Source organism: Stomoxys calcitrans, chromosome 1 (genome assembly GCF_963082655.1).
Source record: "Stomoxys calcitrans chromosome 1, idStoCalc2.1, whole genome shotgun sequence".
Lineage (NCBI taxonomy): Eukaryota > Metazoa > Arthropoda > Insecta > Diptera > Muscidae > Stomoxys > Stomoxys calcitrans.
This window is the reverse complement of record NC_081552.1, coordinates 70241467-70254033: the sequence shown is the minus strand read 5'-3', so window position 1 is coordinate 70254033 and position 12567 is coordinate 70241467. Positions and strand designations below refer to the sequence as shown.

Sequence of the window (12567 nt, the reverse complement as noted above, 5' to 3'; positions counted from 1 at the left end):
GTTGGACATCATAACAAAACACGTCGTGCCAAAATTCATTCAAATCGGATAAGAATTGCGCACTCTAGAGGCTCAAGAAGTCAAGACCCAAGATCGGTTTATATGGCAGCTATATCAGATTATGAACCGATTTGAACCATACTTGGCACAGTTGTTGGATATCATAACAAAACACGTCGTCCAAAATTTCATTCCAATCGGATAAGAATTGCGCACTCTAGAGGCTCAAGAAGTCAAGACCCAAGATCGGTTTATATGGCAGCTATATCAAAACATGGACCGATATGGCCCATTTACAATACCAACCGACCTACACTAATAAGAAGTATTTGTGCAAAATTTCAAGCAGCTAGCTTTACTCCTTCGGAAGTTAGCGTGCTTTCGACAGACAGACGGACGGACGGACGGACAGACGGACGGACGGACAGACGGACGGACATGGCTAAATCGACATTAAATTTCACGACGATCAAGAATATATATACTTTATGGGGTCTCAGACGAATATTTCGAGTAGTTACAAACAGAATGACGAAATTAGTATACCCCCCATCTTATGGTGGAGGGTATAAAAATTAGATCGATGCTAAAGAAGCCGGTATGCTGTTAAGGTAGTCGAGGGACTGTTTGTGGGGAAGATTTATCTTCTATATATTAAGAGTATTTGTCATAATTTTGAGCGGCTGTTTTCAAAAGCGGGCAGCTAAACCAGGCGTTTCCGATTCCACTAAAAAATTATTGAAAGAACTTACTACCATTTTTTTTCTTTGACATTTGATTTGTTCGCCAGTTCAATAAAGACAGCTGTGTTCCCTCTATAAAATCAGTGATCGATTTGAGTGATAAAAAGAAACACAATTTTTGGTCCTGGCCGTTATTGTTTAATTGAAAAAGATTAAAGTTTCAATGACATTTTATGCACAAACATTTTTTTAGGTTCAATTAAAAAAAACGGTTGAATCAATTAATTTTTTAATTGAAAATTTAAAAAATTTTTATTAACAATCGTTCAGTAAAAGTTCAGATTCATTAAAAAATGATAAAAACAATTAATTTTTAATTGAAATTTCACAAATTTTATTCACGATCGTAATTGAAAAAAAGTTTAGATTCAATTTGGACAAGTAAAAGCATGCTAAGTTCGGCCGGGCCAAATCTTTTATACCCTCCACCATGGATCGCACTTGTCGAGTTCTTTTCCCTGTATCTCTTTTGAGGCAGATAAAGGATAAAAGAAAATAACTGCTATGCTACTGGAGATATATCAAGTTATGGTCCGATTCCGATCAGGTTATTAACCGATTTCAACCTAATTTGGCACAATTGTTGAAAGTCATAACTAAACACATCATGGAAAAATTTTAGCCAAATCGGATATCGATATCGATCGGATTGCGTTCTGTAGTGCTTCAAGAAGTCAAGATTCAAGATCGGTTTATATGGCAGCTACATCAAAACATGGACCGATTTGAACCATACTTTGCACACTTGTTAAAAGTCATATCGAAATACGAAATAAGCTAAATTTCAGCCAAATCGGATAGGAATTGCGCCCTCTAGTGGCTCATGAAGTCAAGTCAACCCAGATCGGTTTACATGAAAATTATATCAGGTTATAGACCGATTAACCATACTTAGCATTGTTTTTGGAAATCATAACAAATCACCTCATGCAAAATTTCAGCCAAATCGGATAATAACTGCGCCCTCTAGTGGCTCAAGAAGTCAAGATCCGAGATCGGTTTATATGCAGCTATATCAAAACGTGGACCGATATGGCCCATTTACAATCCCAACCGATTACACTTGTGCAAAATTTCCAGCGGCTAGCTTTACTCCTTCGAAAGTTACGGTGCTTTCGACAGACGGACGGACGGACATGACTGGATCGACTTAGAATATCATGACGATCAAGAATATTTATACTTTATGGGGCCTCAGACGAATATATCAAGGAGTTACAAACAGAATGGCGAAATTAGTATATGACGAAATGATGAAATTAGTATATAAATTGAATTAATTAATTTTTTTGTGTTTTTTCTGTTTGTGTGTTCCTTATAGACTCAAAAAAGGCTAAATCGATTTTCTTCAAATTTTCACAGTTGGTGCATAATGATCTCGCGGTGTAAATAGGGCACTACATTTTTTGATATCTGAAGAGGAGACTCACTCTCCCCCTTACCCTAATTTTCAGAAACGCCAGATCTCGAAATTTTGTGTGCTCCCTTATAGTAACCTAAAAACAAACATTTGGTATCCAAATTTCCGATGGGGTACCTAAGGGGGCCGCCCCATTCCCAAAACCTACCAAATATATATATATAGACCAATCACGACATTTTCGGACTCAAATGAAAGGAATTTGAGAGTAGAATACAAATATCATATCCAAATGTGGGACCAAGTTTCTGGAGGACCACTCCCTTCCCCAAAACACCCCACAAACAGGACTTTTTTACTGTCCATGGCAATTGGTGTTTGGGAGGCCGCCCATCCCCAAAAACATCCCCCAAAGAGGACAAATTTACGACCTTAGTATTATGGGGCTCAAATGAAAGGTCTTTTGGAAGTAAACAACGAATCTAGTATCAATATTCGGGAAAAGTGTCTATGGGGCCACCCCACCCCCGTAACACCACCCATATATAAATATTTGCCGACCATTGCAATATAGAGCTCAAATAAGAGGTATTTTAGAGAAGAACACGAATCTGATATATATTTTCAAGGCCAAGACACTGAGTGGTCGGCCCATCCCCAAAGGTCATGTTTGCCGATTAAGGAAATATGGGGCACACCTTTCATGTGGGAGTAGACCACGAACCTGATATCGACATTAGGAACCAAATGTCTAGGGGATGTCCCACCACCATTACAACCCCCAAATAGGACGTATTTGCTCACCAATTGATACCCACTTTCGGGAACAATTTCCTAGGGGTCTACCTCTTTGCCACAAATATCCTACAAACAGCAATTGTTAAGTGACCGTTGCAATATGGGGCTCAAATAAAGGTATTTGGAAGTAAAAACGAATTTGATATCCAGGTGTGGGAACAAGTATTAAGGTCACCGCCATTTCCCCAAAACACCTCCTAAAGGGTAAAAATTTACCGACCATGGCAATATGTGGCTCAAATGAAGGGTATTTGAGATAAGAAAACGCCACATCCTATAAAATACCCTTAATCCAATGGCAATATTTTTTGATACCTGAAGGGGGGCGCACCCTCCCCCTTACCCTAATCTTCAGAAACGCCACATCTCCGCTTACAGTAACCTAAAAACAAAAATTTGGTATCCAAGTTTCGGATGGGGTACCTAGGGGGGACGACCCACCCTCAAAACCTATCAAATATTATATAGACCAATTACGACAATATAGGACTTAAATGAAAGGTATTTAAGATTAGAAAACGTATCTCATATCCAATTGTCGGACGAAGTTGTTGTGCCCCCCCAACAACTTCGTACCCCAACCCCCAAAACACCCCTAAATCTGACATATTTACCGACCATGGCAATATGAGACTCAAATGAAAAGTATTTGCAAGAAGAATTCGAATCTGATATGAAAATGTGCGACCAACTATCGGAGCTTAGTCCGGATATAGACCGATTTGAATCGTACATGGCACAGTTGTTGAGAGTTATATTAGAACACTATGGGCTCAAGAAGTCAAATCGGGGGATCAGTTTATATGGGAACTATATCAGGTAATAAACCGATTTAGACCGTACTTTGCACAGTTGTAGTTGTTCATCCAAAGCGGATGAAAATTGAGGCTTCAATGGGCTCAATAAGTCACAACGAGAGATCGGTTTTTATGGGAGCTATATCAGGTTCTTGACAAATTTAAAACGTACTTAGCATAGTTGTTGGAATTCATAACAAAAAACTATGTGCAAAATTTTAGCCGAATCGAATGGAAACTGTGGCTACCAGGGGCTCAAGAAGTCAATTCGATCGGTTTCTATGGGAGCTATATCAGGTTCTTGACCAATTTGAACTGTACTTGGCGTTGCTGCAAGTCATAACAGAACACTATATGCCAAATTTCAGCCAAATCGGACAAAAATTGCAGCTTCCAGGGGCTCAAGAAGACAAATCGAGAGATCAGTTTATATAGGAGGTATATCTAAATCTAAACTAATATGGCCCATTTGCAATCTCCAACGACCAACAATAATATTAAGTATCTATGCAAAATTTCAAGCGGCTAGCTTTATCGCTATCGTGATTTCGAAAGACGGACGGATGGACGTGGCTAGATCGACTCAGGATGTCGAGACGATTAAAAATATGTATACTTTATGGCGTCCTAGATTAATATTTCGAGGTTTTACAAACGGAATGACTAGACTAGTATGGTGGTGGGTATAAATAATCGACCTGCTCTTATATATTCATGATCATCGTAAAAATCTAAGACGGTCCGTCCGTCTGTCTGTCTATTGAAATCACGCTACAGTCTTCAAAAATTAAGATAATTAGCAGAAACTTGGCACAGCTTCTTTTTTTCCATAGGAAGGTTAAGCTCGAAGAGAGGTAATATCGGACTATATCTTTATATAGCCCCCATATAGACCGCGCTGCTAATTTAAGATGTTAGGCCCATTAATCCGATTTCGCTGAAATTTGGCAAAATGTTTTGCGTTAGACTCCTCGACATTCGTACTGTGTATGGTCAAGATCGAGCTATACTTGGATATAGCTGCCGTATAGACTGATCTCCCAATTTAGGGTCTTGGGCCCTTAAAAGGCGCATTCATTACCATATTTAGCACAAGGACCTGTGTTAGGCTTTTCGACATCCGTGCCCTATATAGTTCATGTCGGTCTATGTTTGGGTATATCTGACATATATACCGATCTCCCGATTTAAGGTCTTGGGCCCATTAAAGGAGCATTTGTTACCCAATTTCGCTGAAATTTTGCACAGTATGGTGTGTTAGACCCTTTAACATCCATGTTCAGTCCATATACAGACCAATCGGTCTATATATTGACATAGCTGCCGTATATACCGATCTCCCGATCTAACATCTTGAGCCCACAGATGGGTTCATATATGATGCATTTTTCTCCGGATTGTGAGGAAAGGTGGTTAACATATATACCCGAGTTGGTGGGTATCCAAAGTTCGGCCCGGCCGCACTTAATGCCTTTTTACTAGTTTTTCGTAAAAATTTGAATTCATAGTTTTTCCACATTTAAACAAAAAATGTAGCATTTTTAAGTGCCCGGAGTCGACTCCAATTCAGACTCCAGCTCTGCTTAAAAGTGATTCTGAGTCGATTCGTGTCCTAATCAATGAGTTTATCTATATTCCTTTTGGACGTCCTGTACCACAGTAGTGATGTAAGGTATAAAAATAGCAAATATTGTACAGCGCATCCTCTACTAGAGTAAACATAATTATGAAAATTGCATTTTAAACGCATCAACATTATACATTCCATACAAAGGTATAAACCAAATCAAAGGTTTGGCTAAATACATTGAAAATACATTTAAAGACTGAATTGAATTACTTTGCTGTGGCCCAATGTTCCTCTTAGGAATAAATGATATAATCGAACATTGTGAATGTCCAAGGTAAACATTTACAAAATTTTACATAATTTACACTTCAGAACTTCTCAATCCTTCATTACAAACTTTTCTTTTGCAACAAAATTTACCAACTTTAAATTGAATGCAACCGAATTTAAATCCAGTGGTAACACTGACACCAACAATAACAATACTAACAATGCCACCACCACTAACAAAACAGAACAGAAACGGAAAACAGAACCGTAAAAGAGAGCAGGAGAGAAATAAAAACTACATTTCATAAAATATTTCTAGACCGACGACGACTTATTTGGTTGATATGTCATGCATTTTTTAAAGGATTTTAGGTTCGTTCATTCGCTTAGCTTAACCCTAAGCTAATCGATATTTAGCAGAAGGTTAAAAATGCCCCCGCCACACACTCACAAACACAAGCACACGCACACCCTTAGTCAATCGTTTTGTGTCTCGGTCGCGGCAGTCGCTTCAATAATTAAAATTAATTGCTCAAAGGACAGACTTTAAAATGGTCATTATCTAATGCCAAAAGACTTTGGTGGATACTTACATCTATTCCTTCGGTGTTCTTTTTTTTTTTTTTTGTTTGGAGTGAAGGTTGTCGTCTCGTCTAATTTGTTGTTGTTGTTATTGTTATTACTATTGGTGGTTACTTCTTATTTAAGGAAATTTAATTTACAAAAGGACAGACCACGGCGACATGTTTGACGATTTTTTTGCACATAGACCGTGAAATTTTACATAATTTTCGCGGACCTTTATAGGTATCCCACAATTTGTTATGGCCTTTTGTGACTTCAAGAGTTCGCAGTGGTGGTGTTTACCGTTTTCAACTTGAACTTAATCATTTTTATTCCGGGGGTGGGGGGGCTAAGGTGTTATGTTTTTAATTTTTCGTTTCTTATTTTATGGGTTTGGCCTCACTGCTTAAAGGTATATTTTAAGGATTTTCATACGCTCTTCAATGGTCGTCTGGTCCATGTCATGGAGATTCTATTTTTTCAATATTTAATTTTTCACACACTCAAAAAATAAGGAAACAGAAGAAACATCACTGAAAAAGGACAATGTTGTTGTATCCTGTAATCACGTAACTTTGCAACTGATTTTCATCAAAAATTCTTCTATTTCTGCTGCTGCTGGAGCTCCTTTAGAGAGCGAGAGAGTGGAAGAGCGAGTGAGTAACACAAAAGCCCGATAGACAATAAACAACACAACGATGGCAGTAATAGTATCTGCGCATTATCCTTTCCAAGCTCTGAGGGGTGCTGTTGCTGCTCAGTGTTTGTTTTGTGTGGCTTTGTATTGGTCCCACTCTGTGAGTACTTTTGCAGTAACTCAGCTGCTTATTTTTGGCGAACTTAAAAAAATCCTTAACAAAAGAAGAGGGAAGGTTTTTCTAACAAATACATGTGTACGAGTATGTGCGTACATCAGCTGTGCAATGAGATTTGTACTCCCGAAAAAATATGTTGTTATCTCAATGCTGATGTTTATTGTTGGTTTCAAGTTTATCGTTTATTGTTTACAAGAAGCGATGAAAATAGGTATAAACTTAGAAATATTTTACATGGAAATTGAATTTATACAAACATTAAGTCTCAAAACAATTTTTATAGAAATTTACGACAAAATTAGAATGAGTTTCTCACAAATTGTCCTATGGTAATTAAATTTGAAAAAAAATGACGTAAAAAATTAGGATGCGGCTTAGTATTGAACAGTCGGTGGACTGAATACTGAATACTGCAGTATACAGCCAGTGCATGACACACACTCGGTTTGAGCCCCGAACTTGTGTCAACTGCCCTCTTATAGGTGTACAGGGCAAGAGTTTTTTCACCCCTTCTAAAATGTTTGATTTGAAGTTCAATTTCTTTGCTCTTTCAGAAATGAAGCATTCTCTGCTCCCAAGGAAACACGTTCCACCGTGGAAACCTTGGAAAGACATCCTTCAGAAAAAGATTATTGTAACGATTCTAGTTAAAACTTGTAATTGAAAAAATTTCGTTGGGTATACACATTTACTTGTTATAGAAATGGTATTATGTCTGTGCTTTGTTTAAATTAAATTTTGATAAAATTTCCTAGAGAAATGATTGTTTAATTGATTATATTTAGCCAAAATTTTATTGAAATTACGTTTTGAAAAAATTTTACATATTTATATTTCCTTTCGAAATAAGTACACATTTGTTTTTGGGGGAAAAACATCCATGAATTTTGCCAAAAACATTTGTAGGTACGACCCTAATGTCATTGCATATACTCTCGTATATGTATATCTTTGCCCACAGCCGGAACTTTAATGCTCCATTGTTTTGTATTTCAGTGTTTTTTGCTCATTTTCTCTTAGATCGATTGTTGTGATTTCTAATAGCACGACCACATGTAGATACACATACATACAATTAACCACACATATGTTTTATGGGGTTGAGACAAGAGATGTGCACGTGAGTGATTTCTCACTTACGCTCACGAGACAACAAAATTATTCACGCACGCTCACGAGACAAAAATTTTACTTGCTCACACACGACTCACTAGAAAAATCACTACTCACGAAAAACTTGCGAATCACGATTGAAAAATATTTTTTCCACGAAGCGAATAATATTTTTTTGCAAATGTCGGCGAAAAGTATAAAAATTATATCAACCCTTGAAACCATTATGGCTACCATTGCTATCAATAATTGTGTTTGTTTCATTGGTTAAAATGATTAGTTTGTATACCCTCCACCATAGGATGGGGATACTAATTTCGTCATTCTGTTTGTAACTCCTCGAAATATTTTTCTAAGGCCCCATAAAGTATATATATTCTTGATCGTCATGACATTCTTAGTCAATCTAGCCATGACCGTCCGTCTGTCTGTCCGTCCGCCCGTCTGTCGAAAGAATGTTAACTTTCGAAGGAGTAAAGCTAGCCGCTTGAAATTTTGCACAAATATCTTATATATAATATTAAATTTGGGTTTTTTTGCTTGTCGGTTTGTTTGTTTGTTCCGTATAGACTCTAAAACGGCTGAACCGATTACCTGGAAATTTTCACAGATTGTGTAAGTTGGTCTGGAAGGAAACATAGGCTATATAATTTTTAGATATCGGGTGGGTTATATGAACCACTATGACAATATGGGACTCAAATGAAAGGAATTTGAGAGTATAAAACGAATTTGATATCCAATTTTGGAGCCAAGTGTTTTGGGGTACCCCCTAAACTGAACTTAATTTCCGCTGGGAATGAAGAACCAATTTGATATCTATTTTCAGTGTGCAGTGCCGGTAAATTACCATGCATGGCATTGAACCTCACAATTATCGCCAACATTGAGAGGGAATAAACACAGCTTTGTCTGATGTTCTCGCCAGGATTCGAACACGTTCAGGGTCATAAACTACAATGGCACGAATTCGATATCCGCATTCAGGGCGAAGTGTCCCCACCCTAAAAAGATATTAGAGAGTTAAAGAAGGGGCAGCGGAGCGGGTCGGGTTCGGCATGTGTCTTATAAGTGCAGGTCAGTTGGGATTGTAAATGGGCTATATCGGTCCACGTTTTGATATAGCTGCCATATAAACCGATCTTAGATCTTGACTTCTTGAGCTACTAGATGGCGCAGTTCTTATCCGATTTGGCTGAACAATTGCAAGAGGTGTTTTGTTATGACTTTTAACAAGTGTGCTAAGTATGGTTCAAATCGGTCCATGTTTTGATGCAGCTGCGATATAAACTAATCTTGAATCTTGATTTGACTAAAATTTTGCACGACGTGTTAAGTAATGACTTTCAACAACTGTGCCAAATATGGTTCAAATCGGTTAATAACCTGATCAGAATCGGATCATAACTTGATATATCTCCAGTAGCATATCAGCTATTTTCTTTTATCCTTTATCTGCCTAAAAAGAGATACCGGGAAAAGAACTCGACAAATGCGATCCATGGTGGAGGTTATATACGATTTGGGCCGGCCGAGCTTAGCACGCTTTTACTTGTTTTATTTATTTCCGAAAAAGAATAAATATAGAAAACAATAAGTGTAGATAAAACAAATAAAAGAGTGCTCAGTTCGGCCGGGCCGAATCTTTTATACCCTCCACCATGGATCGCATTTGTCGAGTTCTTTTCCCGCCATCTCTTCTTAGACAAAGAAGAAGAAAAGATTTGCTCTGCTATTAGAGCGATATTAAGATATAAACCGGTTTGGACCACAATTATATTACATGTTGGAGACCTGCGTAAAATGTCAGCCAATTCAAATAAGAATTGCACCCTTTGGGGGCACAAGAAGTAAAATAGAGAGATCGATTTATATGGGAGCTGTATCGGGCTATAGACAGATTCAGACCATAATAAACACGTATGTTGATGGTCATGAGAGGATCTGTCGTACAAAATTTCAGCCAAATCGGATAGGAATTGCGCCCTCCAGAAGCTCAAGAAGTCAAGACCCAAGATCGGCTTATATGACAGCTATATCGGGTTATGGACCGATTTGAACCATACTTGGCACAGTTGTTGGATAACATAACAAAATACTTCGTGCAAAAATCATTCAAATTGAATAAGAAATGCGCCCTCTAGAGGCTCAAGAAATCAAGACCCAAGATCGGTTTATATGACAGCTATATCAGATTATAAACCGATTTGAACCATACTTGGTACAGTTGTTGGATATCATAACAAAATACTTCGTGCAAAAATCATTCAAATCGAATAAGAAATGCGCCCTCTAGAGGCTCAAGAAATCAAGACCCAAGATCGGTTTATATGGCAGCTATATCGAGTTATGGCCCGATTTTGACCGTACTTGGCACAGTTGTTGGATATCATAACAAAATACTTCGTGCAAAATTTCATTTCAATCGGATAAGAATTGCGCCCTCTAGAGGCTCAAGAAATCAAGACCCAAGATCGGTTTATATGACAGCTATATCAGGTTATAAACCGATTTGAACCATACTTGGTACAGTTGTTGGATATCATAACAAAACACGTCGTGCAAAATTTCATTCAAATCGGATAAGAATTGCGCCCTCTAGAGGCTCAAGAAGTCAAGACCCAGGATCGGATTATATGGCAGCTATATCAAAACATGGATCGATATGGCCCATTTACAATACCAACCGACCTACACTAATAGGAAGTATTTGTGTAAAATTTCAAGCGGGTAGCTCCTTCGGAAGTTAGCGTGCTTCGACAGACAGACGGACGGACGGACGGACAGACGGACGGACGGACAGACGGACGGACGGACGGACAGACGGACGGACGGACGGACAGACGGACGGACATGGCTAGATCGACATAAAATGTCGCGACGATCAAGAATACATATACTTTGTGGGGTCTCAGACGAATATTTCGAGTAGTTACAAACAGAAGAAATTAGTATACCCCCTATATATCCTATGGTGGAGGGTATAAAAAAGTGTTTTAGTGTAGAAACAAAAACTTTTAATTACTTTCAAATTTCGCTCGCGAAATAATTAAAAATTTCTGCGACTGATCCGAAAACAGAATAGAATACCAACCCTAAGTCGTGATTTTCTTATGAGTCGTGATATCTCGTGGTTCGTGATTTTTTCGTAAGTTGTGACTAGAGAGTCATGATTCAAGCTGACGCATAACTAATTTTAATTCAATCACTTGAGCGTGATTAGATTTGGATTTCACTCACGAATAACGTGACTCACGCGTGGTTCACGCGTGGCACGACTATTCTGGACTCTCGTGCACACCTCAACTTGAGACAGAAACAACCATGTGATACACGTTAAAAAAATACAAAATAACAGAACAACAAAAACTAATAATAGGAAATACTTCATAGCAGTTTACAATTAAGTCAAATATTTGAATAAAATATTAATATTATGATGGAGCTTTATTCAGAATTTTTCGGGTATGTGAAGTTTCAATATTACCAAAGATTGAAAACGTCAATTAATTAAAGAACAACTTCAAACAATTTCAGAAAAGTTGGGAAAATAAACAGCATTTTAACAGATGTTTATTACTCCGTAGTCGAAAATTAATTTCAACGATAGAACTTTGCAACAGTGTAATATCAGCAACACCCCTAATTTCATTGGCTGGCCACAGGGGTTGAGGTTATAATGCAATCGACATTACAATAAAAATAATTATCAAAATGGTCATAACGATAACATGTCTAACGATGTGTTATTTAATGGCATGCATGTGTTAGAGAATACACTCACCAACGCACTTAGTGATATACATACAGTCAATAAATAAAGATTACGTACACATGTGCCCGCAAATGCACATTTGCCCAGGAACATTCCATAAGGAAACGGGGCAAGCTTCTCACATCTCAATGAGTGCTGCCCTATTCAAGTTTAAGCTCAATGATAAGGGGGCCTCCTTTTTATAGCCGCCTCATAATAATAATTACGCCCTCAAGAGACTCAGAAGCTAAAATTGGGAAGTCGGTTTATGTGGCAGGTTATGAACCGATTTAGATCATATTTGGCACAGTTATTGGAAGTCATATGTAAAATTTCAGCCAATTTGGATAAGAATTGCGCCCTCTAGAAGCTCAAGAACCGGGAGATCCATATCAGGTTATGGATTGATTTAGACCATACTTAGCACAGTTATTGGAAGTCATAACCAAACGCTTCATCCAAATCGGATAAGAATTGGGCCCTCTAGAGGCTCAAGAAGACGAATCGGGAGATCGGTTTATATTATAACTATTTCAGGTTATGAACCGATTTAGACCATACTTAACACAGATGTGGGAATTCATAGCAAAAAAAAATATGTGCAAAATTTCAGCCAAATTGGATAAGAATAGCGCCCCCTAGAAGCTTAAGAAGTCAAGACCCATGATCGGTTTATATGGCAGCCATATCAAAACATGGACCGATTTGGCCCATTTACAATCCCAACTGACCTACACTAATAAGAAGTATTCTTGCAAAATTTCAAGCGCCTAGCTTTACTCC

At 37.9% G+C, this 12567-nt stretch overlaps 1 protein-coding gene across 1 annotated transcript in view; it reads right to left on the bottom strand.

Annotated features, from left to right (window-relative positions):
* Positions 1–6656, bottom strand: part of LOC106092729 (glycoprotein 3-alpha-L-fucosyltransferase A) — a 176034-nt gene extending 169378 nt beyond the window's left edge. The window contains exon 1 of the mRNA XM_059369903.1: positions 6132–6656. The gene's annotated coding sequence lies outside the window, so the exon portion shown is untranslated. The remainder of the gene's footprint in view (positions 1–6131) is intronic.
* Positions 6657–12567: the final 5911 nt, after the last annotated feature.